We start from the raw sequence: 22,863 nt of genomic DNA on the forward strand, positions 1-22,863 counted from the left end.
GCCTCTTGGCTGCATCTCTGATCAGTCTTCCTCTTGTATGAGCTGAAAGTTTAGAGGGACGGCCAGGTCTTGGTAGATTTGCAGTGGTCTGATACTCCTTCCATTTCAATATTATTGCTTGCACAGTGCTCCTTGGGATGTTTAAAGCTTGGGAAATCTTTTTGTATCCAAATCCGGCTTTAAACTTCTTCACAACAGTATCTCGGACCTGCCTGGTGTGTTCCTTGTTCTTCATGATGCTCTCTGCGCTTTTAACGGACCTCTGAGACTATCACAGTGCAGGTGCATTTATACGGAGACTTGATTACACACAGGCGGATTGTATTTATCCTCATTAGTCATTTAGGTCAACATTGGATCATTCAGAGATCCTCACTGAACTTCTGGAGAGAGTTTGCTGCACTGAAAGTAAAGGGGCTGAATAATTTTGCACGCCCAATTTTTCAGTTTTTGATTTGTTAAAAAAGTTTGAAATATCCAATAAATGTCGTTCCACTTCATGATTGTGTCCCACTTGTTGTTGATTCTTCACAAAAAAATACAGTTTTATATCTTTATGTTTGAAGCCTGAAATGTGGCAAAAGGTCGCAAAGTTCAAGGGGGCCGAATACTTTCGCAAGGCACTGTAAATAAAAAATTACAGAGAACCAGACAAATTATGCTAGAAATTAGCTATAACTGGGCTAATAACTCATTTTAACTAGCAAATAATATGCAAATAATATGAACAAATGTGCTACATGCAGCTCTCACTTTGATCTCAAAACAAGCACATCTACTCACCACCTCTCATAATGTAGCCTAGTGGGGCGTTAGTGACCCACCTCGACAACATCCGGTGAAATTGCAGAGCGCGAAATTCAAAATACAAACATTTTAATATTAAACATTCATTAACATACAAGTTGATTTAAAAGCTTAACTTCTTGTTAATTCAACCGCGTTGTCAGATTTCGAAAAGGCTTTATGGTGAAAGCATACCATGCGATTATCTGATGACAGTACCCCACATACAAAAGCATTAAAAACATTTTCCAAACCAGCAGAGGCGTCACAAAAGTCAGAAATAGCGATAAAATAAATCACTTACCTTTGAAGATCTTTGCAATCCCAAGGGTCCCAGCTACACAACAAATGTTTGTTTTGTTCGAGTAAGAACTTCTTTATATCCCAAAAAAGTCAGTTTAGTTGGCACGTTTGATTCAGTAATCCACCCGTTCCACTTGTTCAACATGCATACAAAGGAATCCCAAAAGTTACCAATAAACTTCATCCAAACAAGTCAAACAATGTTTCTAATCAATCCTCATGTACCCTAATATGTAAATAAATGATACAATTCAAGACTGAATGTAGTATGTTCAATACCGGAGATAAATAGCAAAGTGCACGCCCTCATCCACGTGCGCCACAAGACTACAGTCCAAAAAGGGAGCCACCTTGAAAAACTACAATTACTAAGTAATTTTTCAAAAAAACAAGCCTGAAAATATTTACGGATGGATTCTCCTCGGATATCCGCCTGCCATATAAGTTCAGTTCAGTTGTAGAAACTTTAGAGTGTTTCTATCCTATCCTAACAATTATATGCCTATCCTAGCTTCTGGGCCTGAGTAACAGGCAGTTTACTTTGGGCACGTCAGTCATCCGAACTTCCGAATACTGCCCCCTAGCCTTAAGAAGAAAATGTCAGGATCCTGCTGGTGAAAGGCAAACTCTGCAACCTGCAGTGAAGGCCTATCCACCACAATGGACTCTTCAGGAGCACCATTCAAACCCTCAACCCTTTTAATAGCTGCTGCATATGAAATGCTCTGGACTACCCAGACTTTGGTCACCTCATTTTCTTTTTTCTTTTTTTTATTGAATATCCAAAACATAGAATATACTTGCAGTGAAGCCGCTCAACAACTACAACATACCAGTCATCAAACAGACTCCCATTCAGAGTGACACACAGATTCATCCAGGGTCAATGCCCTGCTCAAGGGCACGTTGACAGATCTCCCTCCAAGATCCCCCCCACAGTTCCCCAATAGCTGTCCCTCAACCATTCGAGACCCCTCCCACAGTCCCCCCAAGAAGAAAAATAAAAAATACAATTAATTCCATTCCCCTCCACAAGAACCCCCCCAATGCACCAACAACCAAGAGAAAGAACTAAAGAGAGAAGAAGAGAAGAAGAAGAAGAGAGAAGACAGAAGAAAACAGCAAACAACAATGCAAAAAAAACGTAATAAGAAACTACAACTGACATCAAGGACAACACTTGTTTCCAATTCCATATCCCAACCCTCAGCCCATCCCACCTATCTCTGCTTGCCACCCTCTTTGGATTTCTACTCAACATATATCTTTCAACTATGCTGTGATGTTTAACGTACAATTTCAATCTATCTAATCGAATATAATCCAAAGATTGCGAGTTGAAGATAAATACTTTTACTAAGAGTATATTAGTAATTGACTGACACGGTCTCTCCAGATCCCATAACAATACTATTTCTAGGGTCAATTTTAGATCAATGCTGTGCATTTTCAGCCATTCCTGAACCCGATACAAGAAACAGACTACCTGAGGGCAATAGCAAAATAAATGGTCTATTGATTCTGTATCCTCACAACAAAATCTTCAGAGCTTCAATAATTTTATGCCCCAAATATTCAACATTTTGTTGGTGGCAAGAATTCTGTATACAGTTGAAGTCAGAAGTTTACATAAACTTAGGTTGGAGTCATTAAAACTCGTTTTTCCAACCACAAACTATAGTTTTGGCAAGTTGGTTAGGACATCGACTTTGTGCATGACACAAGTCATTATTTCAATAATTGTTTACAGACAGATTATTTAATTTATAATTTGCTGTATCACAATTCCAGTGGGTCAGAAGTTTACATACAGTAAGTTGACTGTGCCTTTAAACATCTTGGAAAATTCCAGAAAATAATTTCATGGCTTTAGAAGCTTCTGTTAGGCTAATTGACATCATTTGAGTCAATTGGAGGTGTACCTATGGATGTATTTCAAGGCCTACCTTCAAACTTAGTGCCTCTTTGCTTGACACCATAGGAAAATCAAAGAAATCAGCCAAGACCTCAGAAAAAATGGTAGAGCTCCACAAGTCTGGTTCATCCTTGGTTCATCCTTGGGAGCAATATCCAAACGCCTGAAGGTACCACGTTCATCTCTACAAAGAATATTAAGTATGAACACCATGGTAACCACGCAGCCGTCATACCGCTCAGGAAGGAGAGGCGTTCTGTCTCCTAGAGATGAATGTACTTTGGTGCAAAACGTGCAGGTCAATGCCAGAACAACAGCAAAGGACCTTGTGAAGATGCTGGAGGAAACAGGTACAAAAGTATCTATATCCACAGTAAAATGAGTCCTATATTGACATAACCTGAAAGGCCGCTCACCAAGGAAGAAGCCACTGCTCCAAAACCGCCATAAAAAAGCCAGACTACGGTTTGCAACTGCACATGGGGACAAAGATCGTACTTTCTGGAGAAATGTCCTCTGGTCTGATTAAACAAAATAGGAATGTTTGGCCATAATGACCATCATTATGTTTGGAGGAAAAAGGGGGAGGCTTGCAAGCCGAAGAACACCATCCCAACCGTGAAGCACGGGGGTGGCAGCATCATGTTGTGGGGGTGCTTTGCTGCAGGAGGGACTGGTGCACCTCACAAAATAGATGGCATCATGAGGGAGAAAAATTATGTGGATATATTGAAGCAACATCTTAAGACATCAGTCAGGAAGTTAAAGCTTTAACGAAAATGGGTCTTCCAAATGGACAATGACCCCAAGCATACCTCCAAAGTTTTGTTAAAATGGCTTAAGGACAACAAAGCCAAGGTATTGGAGGGGCCATCACAAAGCCCTGACCTCAATTCTATCGGAAATTTATGGGCAGAAATTAAAAAGCTTGTGCAAGCAAGGAGACCTACAAACCTGAGTCAGTTACACCAGTTCTGTCAGGAGGAATTGGCCAAAATTTACCCAACTTATTCTGGGAAGCTTGTGGAAGGCTACCCAAAACGTTTGACCCAAGTTAAACAATTTAAAGGCAATGCTACTAAATACCAATTGAGTGTATGTAACTTCTGACCCACTGGGAATGTGATGAAAGAAATAAAAACTGAAATAAATAATTCTCATTCTTTCACATTCTTAAAATAAAGTGGTGCTCGTAACTGACCTAAGACAACACATTTTGGGGGGGATTAAACGTTAGGAATTGTGAAAAACTGAGTTTAAATGTATTTGGCTAAATTGTATATAAACTTCCGACTTCAACTGCATAAAAAATTCTAAACAAGCCCGGCTCTCGTGATCTTCACAGCTTTCACTTTACCCAGTATTTTCTCCACCAGTTTGGATAACTCATATGGTTTCTTCCAGATTGGTACTCTGCCCAGCTGCTCCTCATTAACACACCGTACTGCTTCTAGATACAAAGGGTCATTCTCATCACTGAACAGTATTTTCCTCTGTTTTCCATTCTTTTGGACAATTCTCCAATTCTTCTTGATTCTACTGCTATTTGATTCAGAATCCACTTCATCGTCCACTTTCGCCATATTTTTTGTTTCCCAGTTCAAAGTAAATGGCACAGATCTATCTATATCTGGCTATGGCTATTTTTATATACGTAGGCTGCAGCTCTGATTGGTTATATTGCACCGGTCTGTGTAGAGATTTGGTCTGAGTCGTGCCTGTCAATGCAATAGAATCTTACTCCAATGTTATCTGCCATCTTGCATAGTTCATTTTGTTTTGGTATATTACATTGAAAGTGGCTAATATTGCGTTGATTTGATCACAATTCCCACAGCAGAGCGAAACATTGAGAGTGTTAACTAAAGAGGAAAACTGTAGAAAATTGAGTGAAGTTCAATCTCGTGCATTTTTGTGGAAGTCCGAGGGTGGGCTGCACACCTGCTCATGCGTGCACATTAGAAGGAACATTGCCAGTGTCTGAATGTGACTCCTGTAGCTGTCTTGGTATCTATCACAACAACAGCAACATTTAAATATTTATTGAAATTATTGCCCCTCATTGTCATGTATCGCACATGTTTTGCAGAGGGCTACATATTCATACACTTTCCATAACTTGTCACTGGGTGTACAGTACGTTTTTGCGTACTGGCTGTGGACGGGAAGATGGAGGCAACTGAGGTTTTGATTGAAACTGCTAGCTAGTCGAGTGAAACTAAGAGTACAGAAAGTGAGAATGAGTGGCTTACAGTTGCGAAGAAAAAGGGAAACAAGAGAAGTAAAGCTATGTTGGAAAATAGGAAACCGCTAGACTTGTTTTTGGTCTGACTCAGGGTTTTGGATGAATGCTATGTCGGAAATCCGTTTAATGTCTCCAGGAAAATCTGGAATGTGTTGGAAGAAAGTGTGGAGTAGGTGAGACTCACAAGAAGTGTGTGTGTGTCTGCGGAGCAGAAGAAGCGTGTGTTAAGACTCAAAAATATATCAGAGTGAAATGTTTTCTGCATAGATTTTCGAAGCAGGGGATCTATCAAGGGGGATATTTCTGGGGTGGCGATAGAAATAAAGGCAGAGGACATAACTGAAGACATCGATGGAGTGGTTGGTGCAAATGACCTGTATGGTGGACAGAGGAAAGAAGTTCACTTCATCCATACTACTGTTCTTTGATGAAGAGAGCACTGTGATGGCGTCAGAGGGGAAGGCTGCCGTCTTATCCGCTCCTAACCAACTGTGCTATGTAGTTAGTTTTCGTTTGTAACTCATTTTGTACATAATGTTGCTGCTACCGTCTCTTATGACCGAAAAGAGCTTCTGGACATCAGAACTGTGATTGCTCACCTCAAACTGGACCAAGAGTTCTTCTTCAATGGGTCTGATGGGAGGGATATAATACAGACACCTGACCAGGCCCAGTTAATCGCTGGAGAAGGAAATTGGAGACTTCACGGAAAGAGATCAGGTTGCCTTGTGGGCATCAGGTGACGAGTGGTTAAACTGCCCTCGCCTTCCGTCCTGCTAGCTAATGTTCAATCGCTGGAAAATAAATGGAACATTAAAAACTGAAATATCATAAAAATCTTATGTTTCACCGAGTCGTGGCTGAATGACAACATTAATAACAAACAGCTGGCGGGTAATACACTCTTATCGGCAGGACAGAACAGCAGCCTCTGGTAAGACACGGGGCGGGGGCCTATGCATTCATGTAAACAACAGCTGGTGCACGATATCTAAGGAAGTCTCAAGGTTTTGCTCGCCTGAGGTAGAGTATCTCATGATAAGCTGTAAACCACACTATCTATCTAGAGAGCTTTCATCTGTATTTTTCGTAGCTGTCTACATACCACCACAGACCGATGCTGGCACTATAACTGCACTCAATGAGCTGTATATCGCCATAAGCAAACAAGAAAACGCTCATCCAAAGAAGGCGCTCCTAGTGGCCGGGGAATTTAATGCAGGGAAACTTAAATCAGTTTTACGTAATTTCTATCAACATGTTAAATGTGCCACCAGAGGCAAAAAATTCTAGACCACCTTTACTCCACACACAGAGACACGTACAAAGCTCTCCCTCATCCTCCATTTAGAAAATCTGACCATAATTCTATCCTCCTGATTCCAGCATACAAGAAAAAATGTAATTAGGGCTATGCCCCTTTTTTCTCAATTTCTGCCTGAATGACGTGCCCAAAGTAAAATGCCTGTTGCTCATGCCCTGAAGCCAGGACATGCATATAATTGGTACCATTGGAAAGAAAATACTTAGAAGTTTGTAGAAATGTTAAAATTATGTAGGAGAATGTAACACAATATATATGGTAGGAGAAAATCCAAAGAAAAACCAACCGGATATTTTTGTTTTTGAAAGACCATGCTCTTACAATGGCAAGTATTACTGGAAATTAACTCCCAGGATGCAATTCCTTTGGTTTGTGTGTCAGCAGTCTATGGTAAAGGTTTCAGGCTTGTAACAACCAAAATGAATAATAAATATCAGTTTTAGTACAGGGACACAGTCTTGGAAATTCGTGTTTGCGCACGCTATGAAGACAGGACGCACCTGCTAAAATCGGTTTCCTATTGAACATTCTTTCCGTAAGAAATGTTATAGTTTGATTACATTTTAGGGTATCTGAGGATTAATATAAACTTATTTTGACTTGTTGAAACAAAGTTTAGGGGTAGATTTATGGATTCCTTTCTCTACATGTTGAGCGAGTGGATTACTCAAATCAATAGCGCCAACCAAACAGACTTTTCGGGATATAAAGAAGGATTTTATCTAACAAAATGACACTACATGTTATAGCTGGGACCCTTTGGATGACAAATCAGAGGAAGATTTTCAAAAAGTAAGTGAATAATTAATAGCTATTTGTGAATTTATGAAACCTGTGCCGGTGGAAAAATATTTTGATGTGGGGCGCCGTCCTCAAACAATCGCAAGGCATGCTTTCACTGTAATAGCTATTGTAAATCAGACAGTGTGTAACGGTTTTCTTTAGGTGAAGGAGAGTCAGACCAAAATGCGGCGTGGCTATTGCGATCCATGTTTAATGAAAACAAAGTAAACACGAATCAAATACAAAACAATAAACGTAACACGAAAACCGAAACAACCTAATACTGGTGCAAAGTAACACAGACAGGAACAAGGACAATCACCCACAAACACACAGTGAAACCCAGGCTACCTAAATATGGTTCCCAATCAGAGACAATGACTAACACCTGCCTCTGATTGAGAACCATATCAGGCCAAACATAGAAATAGACAAACCAGACACACAACATAGAATGCCCACCCAGCTCACGTCCTGACCAACACTAAAACAAGGAAAACACACACAAACGATGGTCAGAACGTGACACAGTGCAGTTAGATTAACAAGAATTTAAGCTTTCAGCCAATATAAGACACTTATACGTACCTAAATGTTTAATATTCATAATTTTTGTGATTATTTATTTTACCTGAAGTTGTCCCGCTAGCCCTATTAAGCAGGAAGCACCAGTGACTCGGTCTATAAAAAAGTGGTGAGATGAAGCAGATGCTAAACTACAGGACTGTTTTGCTATCACAGACTGGAACATGTTCCGGGATTCTTCCAATGGCATTGAACACATCACATCAGACACTGGCTTTATCAGTGCATCGAAGACATCGTCCCCACAGCGACTGTACGTACAAACCCCAACCAGAAGCCACAGGCAACATTTGCACTGAGCTAAAGGGTAGAGCTGCCGCTTTCAAGGAGCAGGACTCTAACCTGGAGCCTTATAACAAATCCCGTTATGCCCTCCGACGAACCATTAAACAGGCAAAGTGTCATTACAGGACTAAGATCGAACCCTAGGCCCACTCCAATTTGCATACCGCAACAACAGATCCACAGATGATGGGATCTCTATTGCACTCCACACTGCCCTTTCACACCTGAACAAAAGGAACAACTATGTGAGAATGCTATTCATTGACTACAGCTCAGCGTTCAACACCATAGTACCCTCAAAGCTCATCACTAAGCTAAGGACCCTGGGACTAAACACCTCCCTCTGCAACTGAATCCTGGACTTCCTGACGGGCCACCCCCAGGTGGTAAGGGTAGGTAACAACACATCCGCCACACTGATCCTCAACACTTATTTTATGTCTACCGTTAAGCTAGCCAACGCTTTGATTTTGCCAGGGAGTTTGTTGTCAAGCAAGCCAAGGTTGCATAGGTTGATACATTGTTTTTGAGGGAAAACAAGCTATTTGCTAGTGAACATTAGCTTGCTAGCTAACTTGTTAAGAAATCCGGTGTTTAACGTTAACTAACCTCGTAAAGTCACATGTAAATGGGTCATTGGTTAACATTTGAAGTTGGCTAAATGTGTAACGAGTCAAATCTAGCTTGGAAGCTAGCCATCTTGCAACGTTTGTGTTGCTTGATAGCTAGTTAGTCATAGTAGGCGTTTAGCCGGGAGGCTAACCAGCAGATGGGATTCTCCCATAGTGTTACACAGCCACAACTTTTATCTAGCTAATGTTAGCCTTATGATGGCTAACTAACCGGTCAGCTAACGCTAGTTAAGTTAGCATATCAGTTGGCTACTTAGTTATCTAGTCCATGTTTGGTGAAGCTCCCTTTGAAAGCCTAACATGTATGTTTGTTTCCCCCGGGCATGATGCAGAGGTCAAAGGGACAGGCATCTAAATGTAAGAATAATTGCATTTCACATAGTCCTGTTTGTTTGAAAAGCCTATCTCTATCCTGAATTAAACTGCCATGTAGACTGCCTCTTAGAAAAAAAGATTCTACCTAGAACCTAAAAGGCTTCTTCGGCTGTTCCTGCGGGGGAGCGCTTTAAAGAATCCTTTTGGGTCCATATAGAATCCCTTTGGGTCCATATAGAATCCCTTTGGGTCCATATAGAATCCCTTTGAGTCCATATAGAATCCCTTTGTGTCCATATAGAATCCCTTTGGGTCCATATAGAATCCCTTTGGGTCCATATAGAATCCCTTTGGGTCCATTTATAATCCCTTTGGGTCCATATATAATCCCTTTGGGTCCATATAGAATAATTTTGGGTCAATTTAGAATAATTTTGTGTCCATATAGAATCCCTTTGTGTCCATATAGAATCCCTTTGGGTCCATATAGAATCCCTTTGTGTCCATATATAATCCCTTTGGGTCCATATAGAATCATTTTGGGTCCATTTAGAATCCCTTTGTGTCCATATATAATCCCTTTGGGTCCATATATAATCCCTTTGGGTCCATATATAATCCCTTTGGGTCCATATAGAATCCCTTTGGGTCCATATAGAACACTTTCCTCAGAGGGTTCTCCCACAAAGACAGCCTAAATGAGGGGCACAACGGTCTAAGGCACTGCATCTCAGTGCTAGAGGCATCACTACAGACCCTGGTTTGATTCCAGGCTGTATCACAACCGGCCGTGATTGGGAGTCCCATAGGGCGGTGCACAATTGGCCCATCGTCGTTAGTGTTTGGCCGGGGTAGGCCGTCATTGTAAATAAGAATTTGTTCTTAACTGACTTGCCTAGTTAAATAAAAAATAAGGTGACAGATGATCTTTAGTCAACTGCACCAAGTTACAGCTTTCCCCCTACATGAAATGTATCTGATCTAGACAGTGTAGGGCGCGATCTAGAGATACTTTTGATTGTGTTGTGTATGTGGACAGCTGCTCGTCACACATTTCCTTCCAAAATCATTGTAATTAATATGGAGTTGGGCCCCCCTTTGCTGCTATAACAGCCTTCACTCTTCTGGGAAGGGTTTCCACTAGATGTTGAAACATTGCTGCTGGGACTTGCTTCCATTCAGCCACAAGAAGTCGGGCACTGATGTTGTGGGATTAGGCCTGGCTCGCAATCAGCGTTCCAATTCATCCCAAAGGTGTTCGAAAGGATTGAGGGCAGGGCTTTGTGCAGGCCAGTCAAGTTTTTACACACTGATTTAGACAAACCATTTCTGTATGGACCTCGCTTTGTACACGGGGCATTGTCGTGCTGAAACAGGAAAAGGCCTTCCCCATACTGTTGCCATAAAGTTGGAAGCACAGAATCATCTAGAATGGCATTGTATGCTGTGGCATTAAGATTTCCCTTCACTGGAACTAAAGGGCTTAGCCCGAACCATGAAAAACAGCCCCAGACCATTATTCCTCGTCCACCAAACTTTACAGTTGGCACTGTTCATTGGGACAGGTAGCGCTCTCCTGGCATCCGCCAAACCCAGATTCCTCTGTTGGACTGACAGATGGGGAAGCGTGATTCATCACTCCACATACGTATGTCTATATATAGTGTAGTTTGGATAGTATTGTACCTTTTGCATGTCAGTCAGCTAAATAAAGGATAAATAAAACCTAATCTACATCATTTGTTTGGTCTGAGTTAGTGAAAAAAAATGCAATACTTTCTGGATGAGTTGACTTTGACATGGACACTTAGACAGGAGAGATTTATGAAGAACATATCCCCCACACACACACACATTTAGTGACTGATTATGTTGTTGTGACTAGCCTTTAATTGCGTGTCAGACATTGAGAGGCTGGCAGAACAGGCAGGTAGTGACGCACAGCACGGGCCTTGAGGTCACAGCCTGATTCACTTCCAGGTTACTACTTGTTTCCCAGCAAGGGCCAGAGAGGTATCCTACGAAGCAGGTTTGAGGAGTTAGCAAGGTAACTTCGGTCTAGTGAGTTCAGCTCGGATATTCAGTCATATGAATGTGGCTGACTTTCTAGCTAGAGCCATTTCTATGGCAACGAATCCTTCAGAACTATCCTGCTCCAGTGCAGACTAGCTCAAGGCTAACTCCCCTGAATGAAGTGACTGTGCTGCAGGTTGGGGACCAGTCAAATCAGATTCCTTCCCTCTAGCAAAGATTGAGTTGTCATCCACTTCATTTGAGGAAGACGACTGATTAAATATTTAATGAAATGTTTTTGTGGAGAAAAATTGTAATGTGAAAATATTACACATTTAGTAATTACAATGCATTTTAAACGTCATGCATTGTATGTCGGAGTGGGGAAATAAAGTTGCTTGTGCATTGATAAGCACACCAAAGACGACCAATAAGTAACAAAATAAAGACTGCACTTCTAAAATCCTATTTCGTGGGAGCTGGCGTAGCCTACATGCGTATCCCCTTGGTGTCTGAGCTGAGTGACAGTGTTAAGAAAGGCTACCTTGACCACTAAGCACACTTCAAAATGCCCTTCACCTAACTCACCTGTTATTGTTGAGAAAGGAATCCTTCCTCACTCTTTCTGTCCAAAATTCTAACTATTGGGTGTTGAGGTTTCAGTGTAAAATGGTTCACTGCATCCGAAGGAGACTGTCCACGACAATGACTTTGAGCCGTACCTCACTGGCCAATCAACCCAGGTGCGTGACTGGCCGCAGGTGATAATGCTGTCCAGTCTTTTACGGGATAATGTTTACAGTTTCTTATTATTCAATATCTGCACAGCCTTTTTATGACTTTGAATTTGCGCGGCAGTGTTTTGTGTTGAATCTGCAGTTGGTAAGAGTTAAGTTACTCTCCATGTGTATAAATAGTTTTCAGTGATGGGTTGGTCTTTTATATAAGGTCTTAAATCTTTGAATCAAGGTTTCACATTTCCCTAACGTAGGCTAGGCCTCTCAAATTCAAACCTGGACCTCAAAGCAATTTTGACGCCGCTAATGATGCCACTAATGTCAAAAAGTGACTTTTCGTTGCATGTTAGGAAAACTTACGCAGCAGGTTAGGAGAATTAACGTAGCAGGTTAGGAGAATTTGGTTATGGTTAGGAAAATGATTTACGAAAATGCAAAAATTCTCCCCCACCTGATTCGAACGTGCAACTTTTGATATCACTTTGACCTTAGCTGCATCCCTTCTAGAAATTACCCCTCGAAGCCATATCCAGTGCTTTTTAAAAATGATTTCCCTCTAATCAGGGACTGATTCAGACCTGGGAGATGAGGCATTTATTATCAGGTAAAAACAGAGAGGAAGAGGCGACATGAGTGATAACCGGTCCAAAAATCTTTTCTCCAGCTGGTGGCATTTTGTTCACCAAGCGATGAGTTTTTGTATGGAGGTCAGTGTCGAATTTGGGTGAATGGGTTATATGATCGAATCATGGTTTCGTAATGATTAAGTTGTTATGAGTGTACTGGTATAAGTAGGACACGTCAACTTTGAGAAAAAACACTTTATATCGGTGTTATGCCTGGTCATCACTAGTTACCACAGCAACAAAATCATTAATCCTGCCTATTTAATCCATTTAGAGATTATGATTTAATCCATTTTAGAATAAGGCTGTAACGTAACAAAGTGAAGGGGTCTGTATATGGTTGAGATTATTATTCAATCCATTTTAGAATAAGGCTGTAACGTAACAAAGTGAAGGGGTCTGTATATGGTTGAGATTATTATTTAATCCATTTTAGAATAAGGCTGTAACGTAACAAAGTGAAGGGGTCTGTATATGGTTGAGATTATGATTTAATCAATTTTAGAATAAGGCTGTAACGTAACAAAGTGAAGGGGTCTGTATATGGTTGAGATTATTATTTAATCCATTTTAGAATAAGGCTGTAACGTAACAAAGTGAAGGGGTCTGTATATGGTTGAGATTATGATTTAATCAATTTTAGAATAAGGCTGTAACGTAACAAAGTGAAGGGGTCTGTATATGGTTGAGATTATTATTTAATCCATTTAGAACAAGGCTGTAACAAAGTGGAATAAGTCGAGGTGTGAATACTTTCTGAAGGCACGGTATATTATCCACCACCTGAGGAAGTGGGAACTCTAAATATGATACTTTCTGAAGGCACGGTATATTGTCCACCACCTGAGGAAGTTGGAACTCTAAATATGATACTTTCTGAAGGCACGGTATGTTATCCACCACCTGAGGAAGTGGGAACTCTAAATATGATACTTTCTGAAGGCACGGTATATTATCCACCACCTGAGGAAGTGGGAACTCTAAATATGATACTTTCTGAAGGCACGGTATATTGTCCACCACCTGAGGAAGTGGGAACTCTAAATATGATACTTTCTGAAGGCACGGTATATTGTCCACCACCTGAGGAAGTTGGAACTCTAAATATGATACTTTCTGAAGGCACGGTATGTTATCCACCACCTGAGGAAGTGGGAACTCTAAATATGATACTTTCTGAAGGCACGGTATATTATCCACCACCTGAGGAAGTGGCAACTCTAAATATGATACTTTCTGAAGGCACGGTATGTTATCCACCACCTGAGGAAGTGGGAACTCTAAATATGATACTTTCTGAAGGCACGGTATATTATCCACCACCTGAGGAAGTGGGAACTCTAAATATGATACTTTCTGAAGGCACGGTATATTGTCCACCACCTCCACCACCTGAGGAAGTGGGAACTCTAAATATGATACTTTCTGAAGGCACGGTATATTGTCCACCACCTGAGGAAGTGGGATCTCTAAATATGAAACTTTCTGAAGGCACGGTATATTATCCACCACCTGAGGAAGTGGGAACTCTAAATATGATACTTTCTGAAGGCACGGTATATTATCCACCACCTGAGGAAGTGGGAACTCTAAATATGATACTTTCTGAAGGCACGGTATATTATCCACCACCTGAGGAAGTGGGAAATCTAAATATGATATTGTTGCTATATTGCCATGTCGGCTAATTGATTAATCAATCAGTAAATGTATGCTAATGTCCTACAAAACCTTTCCAGCACTAGGGGTTAGGGGTTAGGGGTTAGGGGTAGGGGTAGGGGTTAGGGGTTAGGGGGTAGGGGGTAGGGGGTAGGGGGTAGGGGTTTAGCGGGTAGGGGTTAGGGGTTAGGGGGTTTAGGGGTTAGGGGGTAGGGTGTAGGGGTTAGGGGGTAGGGGGTAGGGGTTAGGGGGTAGGGGTTAGGGGTTAGGGGGTAGGGGGTAGGGGGTAGGGGTTAGGGGTTAGGGGTAGGGGTTAGGGGGTAGGGGGTAGGGGTTAGGGGGTAGGGGTTAGGGGGTAGGGGGTAGGGGTTAGGGGTTAGGGTGTAAGGGTTAGGGGTTAGGGGGTAGGGGGTAGGGGTTAGGGGGTAGTGGTTAGGGGGTAGGCTACTTGATGTATGCCTATTCTCTGCAAATGGCTCGCTGTGCTGCGAGAGCGTTTCGAAACCATACTACAGCCTACTTCGGTTGTAAAGTCGTGGCATGAACTCCATAATAAGAGATAAAGAAATTACCCAGAGAAAGTTGTGACACTCCTCTCTGTAAGTACAACAACAGTAATTGCTTTGGAAACTGTATTTTCTCCCCGCAATTGCTTTTTTGAGCAACGGTCATATGCTTGTGCATTTCTCAGAATATATCTCTCCATCCTCCGTGTGGACAGTGGGGAGAGGGAGTGAGAGTGGCTCTCACACAGCATCTGACAGCAAAACCGGGACATGCAAATACTGCAAACAGGGATCAACGTAATGCATAGGCTATTTCTGTTGACCAAATAAGGGTTTTAGAACAATCTACAGGAACGTACCACGTACACAAAATACTTCTATAACAGAAAGACAGGTGTCTGTAGTTTTCTTTTTATCGCCCCAGCTCCAGCCTTACATTTTACAGTTGGTTTTCACAGTGGAGTGGACATTCTAGGTGGATAATACAATTATACATTTGCTTTATGATTTGTGTGTGACCCTAGGGTGGCAACACATATATATTCTAAATGATTTCAAAATGGGTCTTTCTCCATTCTGATTGGTTTATACTGTTCAACTTCAACCTAAAATCATTTCCTGCATTTCCATCAATTTCTGCATTTCCTGCCCTCATTTGGCTTTATTTTTAATCAAATGTTGCAATTGCAATTTGACTTGTGATTCATAGCAAAACACTTGGGTGACCTGTTGGAATCATGGAAATATAATGATTATTATAAATCTATAGTTAGAATATAATAGTGGACACTTTGAACACAGTGTTGTTTGTCATGACAATGAATGAAAATGCCAGGGAGGACTTATTGTAACAGGGTAGGAACCAAAGTGTAGACAAGGGTTTCCTAGGGGACCCTATAATATTTGGCTACATTGAATGTGGCTCTATTCAGCTGTACCTGCGCCACAACTCCTGGATGTTTCATCCTATAACTTGTTCTATATCTTTGTAAATAGTGAGCCAACATGTTTTCATCACTTTTATTTCCCTGACTGATCAGAACTCATTTTGTCCTGCTCTCTCTTGTCTCTCTGCAGAAGACATGTAGTGAGCAATATGTGTGGAACATCAAATCGCAACACAATCACAGTGTTGAATGGCAATACATATAGAACTTGCACCGAAGCATAATATTGTATTTTGAGGTCCCTGGCAATTCCCAGACCTATATTTTTCCCCATTTACTAGCTGAGTGTTTTGTGAACAACTGTTTATTAGTGTTGCATAATGTTAAGCAAACACCAAAAGACACATGAAACATATTTTTACATCACTGTCATAGATGAGTTATGTCATTGTTCTACCTCCACAGAGCAACAGCTACCAGTCCATGACTGACCCCTTCCTGTCCAGCTACTATGCCCCCTCCATCGGCTTCCCCTACCCCCTCACCGAGGCCCCTTGGTCCACCGGCGGAGACCCCCCTATTCCTTACCTCACCCCCTACGGACCCTTGAGCAATGGAGACCACCACTTTATGCCCGACACCATGTTTGGCCAGCCTGGAGGGCTTGGTAACAGTATTTACCCCCATAGTTTTAACTTTTTCCCTGAGAACCCCACCATCTCCACCTGAGGCACCAGTGGCTCCCAGGGCCAGCAGACTCAGAGCTCATACTATAGCTACCCTCCCAGCTCCCTGGGGGCACCCTGGTGCCTGACAGCCAGACAGGCTTCCACAGCAACACCATCAACAAGGCTCCACGCATGAACAGCCTGGAGCAGGGCATGGTGGGCCTAAAAATCGGCATCACAGGCCAGGGGTCAGGGGACAAGGCTGTGGGCTCTGTGATTGGTGGACCGCCGGCGGTGGCGCAGGGGAACGGGGGTACGCCCATCGGTATGCCCCTGCCCAAGCCCACCTCATGAGCGGCCATTGCCAATTAGCCGGCCAAGCCCCAGCAGCTGAAGGCCAAGATGAAACCAGGCATGTCCAGCCCTGGGGGAGCCCGGCCCCCTCCACCCATCAAACACAACATGGACATTGGCACCTGGGACAACGAGGGGCCTGTGAATAAAGTGGCCCAAGCCCCCATGCAGCAGAACCCCAAGCAGCCCCCTCCCCAGGCCCTGGTGCAGGAGCAGATACAGCCCATGGCCTTACAGCACCAGCACCACCAGCCCCCTCAACCCTACCAGAACCACACCCAAACCCCACCACCCCAGACCCGCTGGGTTGCACCGAGCAACTGTAACTTCGGCTACGGGCAGATAGGGGCCGGAATGGATGGTGGCAGTATGATTGCCGTAGTTGCCGGGGTAACGGTGCCTCCCTCGGTCCTGCCAGTATGGTACCTGGTGGAGCAGAGAACCACCCGGTGCTGGAGAAGCTGCGTGCAGCTCACAGCTACAACCCCAAGGAGTTTGAGTGGAACCTGAAGAACGGCCGTGTGTTCATCATCAAGAGCTTCTCTGTGGACGACATCCACTGCTCCATCAAGTACTCCATCTGGTGCAGCACCGAGCACGGCAACAAGCTCCTGGACGGGGCCTTCCAGGGCCTCAACTTCAAGGGTCCCGTCTACCTGCTGTTCAGTGTCAACGGCAGTGGCCACTTCTGTGGCGTGGCAGAGATGCGCTCGCCCGTGGACTACGGCACTAGCGCTGGCGTGTGGGCGCAGGACAAGTGGAAGGGTAAGTTTGATGTGGACTGGCTGTTTGTGAAGGACGTGCCCAACAGCCAGCTGCGCCACATCCGCCTTGAGAACAACGACAACAAGCCGGTGACCAACTCCCGGGACACCCAGGAAGTCCCTCTGGAGAAGGCCAAGCAGGTGCTGAAGATCATCAAGGGTTACAAGCACACCACCGCTATCTTCGATGACTTCTCCCACTATGAGAAGAGGCAGGAGGAGGAGGTGGGTTAGATACACTGGTCTGGTTAAGTCCATCCACTCCGGATGCTAAACAACCTCTCATAAAGTTGGATTGATGTTTACCTGTTTCAAAGGCTGTCATCTGAAACAGGTAAAAGACATTTGATTAATTGACATTGTTTTGTCGTTTGTCATCTTGGTGAATATGAAATGGTATGCCTATCATGATCCGTTTAGAGCCTATCGTATCCCTTCAACAGATTTGCTTTATATACTGCCACCTCTTCTTCTCTCCCTCTACTCCTGCTGTCAGGTGTTTGAGCCACCTGCACCCATCCAGAACCGAACTTGACTGGATCAGGTACATGTCCAGCTTCCCTTAACTGGGATCACTTTTTGTGGACTGTTGTGGTTTACATTTATTTATTGGAGTGTTATTTAATGGATACTAATTCAATGTTATTCATGTCCTTCTCTTGTCTCCCCACAGGAGTGCCAAAACAGGAGAAGACAGTAGAAGACATTTATCCCTGGCTTGATCAACATTTACACCAGGACTTTGATTTAAAAGACAGAGGAATTCAGAATTTATTTTAAAAAATAAGTCATTTTTTTATATTTAATCGTGGTGAATTTCTGCCACCACCGTTAAGACTTGCGCTTTGTGCTCCAGGTACCACCCACCACCTCTTGTGCCTCTTGGATAACAAGCTGATTTAAAGTACTACCTAGCCACTGTTTTAGTTCTGATTTTTACGTTCTCTCCGTCATGTACTCTTTCTCGTCAGACTGGGTTGGTTTGGACCTTTCCTGCCCCCTTCCTCCCTTCTCTTGCTCAAATTGAATCAGGGTTTGACAGCACCAAGGAGAAGAGAATGTCTGCCACTTTATATTTCTGTACAATCAGGAGCTGCCGTGTCCTGCCCCTGTTTGTCCATTAGGGGGTGGTGTTGCCATGCTTCAGAGGTTTAACTGTGCCTACAGGGTTGGAGGATACCAAAGGCAACATTTTCGGACTTGGAACTGTGTGCGATTAATAAGACTTCAATGGTTTATCTATTTTTCATTCAAGATCAACAAAGTCTATATTTTTTGGCAATTTTCAGTTCAGAAAGCTGCTTTTCTGGAGCCTTAATATGTTATTTTCTAGTTATTGATGACATGTCAAATGAACTGCTCTTCAACTGACCGTGCTGGAAAAATCAAGAATAGTGTGAAGTCACAGACTCTGGACATTTCACAGGAGGAAGTGCAAAGGCCTCTGGGAAGTAAGTAACTGATGTGTGTCCTCCAGGATGACGGAGCTCTCACCATCTGAATCCAAAATTGTACAATTTTACATCCCTCATACCCCCCCCCCCCCTCCCCCCCCTCTGTTCACGTATGTATTCAAGCCAGTCTAAGAGAAATGTAGCATTCACCATTTTAAAATGATTTTTTAATTATGTGATGTAACTGCTACATATGATTGAATTGTCTGTTGCTTTTTTGGGGAAAATCACTTCGGTTAATTGTCCGTTGGCCATCATTTTGTCTTAATCCTTTGTTTTGTTTGACTTTTTTGTGCGTCTCAAAATGTGGTTTTGCTATAAATCCAGGGCTCTACGCTGATTATTTTTACAAGGATCACGTGTGTGCTTTAGTTGAAAAATGTAGGAGCACACAAAGAAATTATTTAGGAGCACAATGAAAAAATGATTGAAATAACAAGCCGTTTTCTTTGTTGTAATGGTGCAAGCACGACGGTCATAAATCTGCGCTCAGTGAGTTTTCCATGGCACCCAGGCGCTGCGGTATAGTGAAGTATCAGTGCAACAGCTATCATCTGGGTGGTTTTTCTTTCCACTGGTGCTCCTAAATAAAATTTCCAGGTCGCTCAGTAAAATATTTAGGCGGCATATGCGATTGAAATGGTTGCACTGTAGAGCTCTGAAATCTATCATTTCCTTTGTAATGCCAAGCTTTAACTTAGGAACATATAGTGATGGAGAAAGTCTACAATGTATAACCTGAAAATAATGTAACTGATTTACATGTGAACGAAATATGGTTTCTGTGTTTTTCGTTGTTGCTGAAAATGTGTGTGCTTTTAGAATGGAGTCAATGATAATATATGAAAGTAAGTCATTGGTATCATTAGTTATCTATCCATAGAGATTGATTGGGGGATGAACATTGAAAGTATCTCTCTAATTAATAGCCTACAATGTGTAATAATGCAGGCTGTCAACAGGTTAAAGCTGGAATCTGCATTAGGTGAAACAGCGTCGCATTTGTTATTGTTTTGTTTATGAATGGAGGAGTGAAGCATCCAGCAGCACATTGATGTTATATATATCATGTACTCTTCTGGTCTATCGCGGGTGCAATGATGTGCATTGATGTTATATATATCATCATAGAAGAGTGTACTCTTTTGGTCTATCGCAGGTGCAATGATGTGCATTGATGTATGAGGGGAAACAAACCGTGTTCATTGTTTGAAGTAATGTATTTGTTTTAGTATCGCAAAAGGAGCTACGGATTCCAGCTTTAAATACCATACAATCCTTTGAGTAGTGCTTACTGCTTTTTAATGTTTTCTGTCATTTTATGCCATGTGTCTGTGAACAAATCAAATCAAATCAAATGTATTTATATAGCCCTTTGTACATCAGCTGATATCTCAAGGTGCTGTACAGAGACCCAGCCTAAAACCCCAAACAGCAAGCAATGCAGGTGTAGAAGCACGTGTAGAACACTTGGACAGGACAGAGTGCTAATGAAAGTAATGACATGGATGTGAATGCTGCCACTCACTGTACATGAGCATGAACTCATCTCTTGAGTTCATGACGTTGTGTAACTTGTGCGTGGATCAGTTCCAGACTTGCTGGATGTGTGGTGCTCGATTGTGTCACCACAGTCCCTTCTGTTGGATTTGTCTGTACTCTGTAGTGTAGCTGCCCCTCTACCTGGCCAGTGTTGTGTATAGTCCTCGTATGACTGGAGACATGGCCTTATACAGGGGACACCCTGGGTGCATCTCAATTTAGGGAGAATCTCAATTGCATACTCGTCCTCTTTTTGCCCATTGGAGAAGGTCAGAGGGGCGGGACCTAGGGCTTTCTTGTCCAACCGGTTTTGAGAAGGAGATGATTAGAGGGGACGCTAGAAGTATGCAATTGAGATTCTTCCCATCTAAAGTGACTTCCTTCTTCTTCTTGATCTGCAATTATGTGAAAACACAGTGTTAAAGCCATATGGGTGGATGCCTTACGTGGTGTTTCTTTCATCAGTCCTCTTTCGCACCAGTATAGATAAAGGAAAGAAGACGAGTGGAGAAAGCTACTTTACCCTATAGACACGCATCACTGTTGTCTTTCTTTTGGTTAAGAAGCATGGAATGGTTGTGATGCCTATAGTTTACCCTATAGACATGCATCACTGTTGTCTTTCTTTTGGTTAAGAAGCATGGAATGGTTGTGATGCCTATACTTTACCCTATAGACATGCATCACTGTTGTCTTTCTTTTGGTCAAGAAGCATGGAATGGTTGTGATGCAAGAAGCATGGAATGGTTGTGATGCCTATACTTTACCCTATAGACAAGCATCACTGTTGTCTTTCTTTTGGTTAAGAAGCATGGAATGGTTGTGATGCCTATACTTTACCCTATAGACAAGCATCACTGTTGTCTTTCTTTTGGTCAATAAGCTTGGAATGGCTGTGATGCCTATACTTTACCATATAGACAAGCATCACTGTTGTCTTTCTTTTGGTCAAGAAGCATGGAATGGTTGTGATGCCTATAGTTTAGTTTAGGACTTACATGCACGTGTCATATTATTTGATGTATGAGGGCCATGTTTGTGGTTTTAAAATAAATTATATCAACTACAGAATAATGAAATTAAATAACAAATATTAAAAGGAATTATCATCGTATAGACTTACAAGTAAACCACTATAGCTATATCAGTGGGAATAACCTGTAAGGTTTTTAAAACCCAATCTTGGTTTATTTAATTTTTTCCATTAGAAGAAATCAAGCCTTAATAAACTATTTAGCATCAAGCACGTTGTTTTCATCTCATTACTGTTGACCATTTTTTAGAGAGATGTTGTTATTTAAAACATGACCGTGAATGTTTTTTTACAGAAAGGGCCTGTCTCCACGAGCTGTGTTGTATTGAACTGAAATCAACTGGGTGATGGATTTGAACTGGCCATTATAATGACCTAAGTGGCATCCTGGAATTGCATTTTCATTTCAGGCAAGAATTTCCAGTATATTGAGTCATGTTCTTTTCTTGTTGGACAACTATGCCAGGATCTGGGTGTCTACTTCATAACATTCTGATGCAGAACCATATGAAGACAATTTGACAAGACTAGAATGAGAAAATGTATGCAGAGCCAGGGTCAGTTCCATTTCAAATGTTCCTCATTGAAAAGCATTGAGTTGGAGATGGAATTGGAATTAAAGTGTATTTACTGGAAATGAAATTGAACCCCAAACCTGATGCAGAACATGTGAAGGTAAGTAACTCCCTTGTTCGGGACAGTAGGCCTACATTTCCACGGACACTAATGTGCTATTTTGAATAGATCAGCAGACCTATAAAATAAGTCAGGAAACAGCTCAGGTCAAGCCCAAGTAAATTTTATTGAATGATGAAAGTATATTCACGCAGTGGCGACCTGTCATTCAGGGCAAAAAAAATGTTAACATTTTTTGGGGTGGGGTATGCCTGTTTTGTCTGTTATTTTGGCATTAATACGTGTCACATATCAGTTTGTCAACAGTGTAAAAATACATATATAATTGAGTTAATAAAGCCGCATACAAATATTTTCTCTTTTTGGTTTTCTTTAGTAATGCAGCCCCAAAATGTAGGTGTTTCAGCCTAGCTAAGTGATTTTGGTGGTGGTGGGGCAAGCCCGCAGAAAACATGGAGCGTTGTGCCGTGATTGGTTCAGTATTCTGTCACTCATGGGGACACTACATCACCGCCAAGCGTAGAGCTCTAAAATTAAATTCTAGCCCCTTGGATGCTGCCATAGAGCTATATTAGAAGTGCACATCCAAGAAGGCTCAAGGTCATTGGCCACAGATAAATTATGTCAAATCAAGTTATACGTACAGTAGCTTTGATTGGACTGATCACGTCAACATCATACCTTCAACATCTTAGCTAGCAGACGTCATCTTGAATCAAGTCGACAATCTACTGGCAAATTATTTTTAATCCTTGTCATATGAAGAGAAATTATAGATAAAACGTATCGGTGGTCATCGGCCATTGGACAT

At 42.1% G+C, this 22,863-nt stretch overlaps 1 pseudogene; it reads left to right on the top strand.

Annotated features, from left to right (window-relative positions):
* The first annotated feature begins 9,181 nt into the window (after positions 1–9,181).
* On the top strand, positions 9,182–18,087 carry LOC139377074 (YTH domain-containing family protein 1-like; annotated as a pseudogene).
* Positions 18,088–22,863: the final 4,776 nt, after the last annotated feature.

The sequence above is a fragment of the Oncorhynchus clarkii genome, chromosome 20 (assembly GCF_045791955.1).
Source record: "Oncorhynchus clarkii lewisi isolate Uvic-CL-2024 chromosome 20, UVic_Ocla_1.0, whole genome shotgun sequence".
Classification (NCBI taxonomy): Eukaryota; Metazoa; Chordata; class Actinopteri; order Salmoniformes; family Salmonidae; genus Oncorhynchus; species Oncorhynchus clarkii.